This window comes from Etheostoma spectabile, unplaced genomic scaffold (assembly GCF_008692095.1).
Source record: "Etheostoma spectabile isolate EspeVRDwgs_2016 unplaced genomic scaffold, UIUC_Espe_1.0 scaffold458, whole genome shotgun sequence".
NCBI classification, from domain to species: Eukaryota; Metazoa; Chordata; class Actinopteri; order Perciformes; family Percidae; genus Etheostoma; species Etheostoma spectabile.
Window position 1 is genome coordinate 197,329 of NW_022605613.1, and position 290 is coordinate 197,618.

Sequence of the window (290 nt, forward strand, 5' to 3'; positions counted from 1 at the left end):
ATCAGATACATAGTTACATATCAGATACATAGTTACATATCAGATACATAGTTACATACATCAGATACATAGACAAACACACACACACATATATGTACATATATATATATGTGAGACATTTGTGAGATAAAACCCAAACAATGTCCCCACCCAGCAGATCTGCAGTGAGTTCTTCATCAACATCCATTATGCTCCTTTCCCTGGAGTCTGTAACCTGTCTAACCTGTCTGTGTCTAACCTGTCTGTCTCTAACCTGTCTGTCTCTAACCTGTCTGTCTCTAACCTGTCTG

The 290-nt window shown here is 38.6% G+C and overlaps 1 protein-coding gene across 1 annotated transcript in view; it reads left to right on the forward strand.

Annotated features, from left to right (window-relative positions):
• Positions 1 to 290, forward strand: part of jakmip3 (Janus kinase and microtubule interacting protein 3) — a gene marked incomplete in the record, with an annotated part of 60,184 nt that overhangs the window by 20,923 nt on the left and 38,971 nt on the right.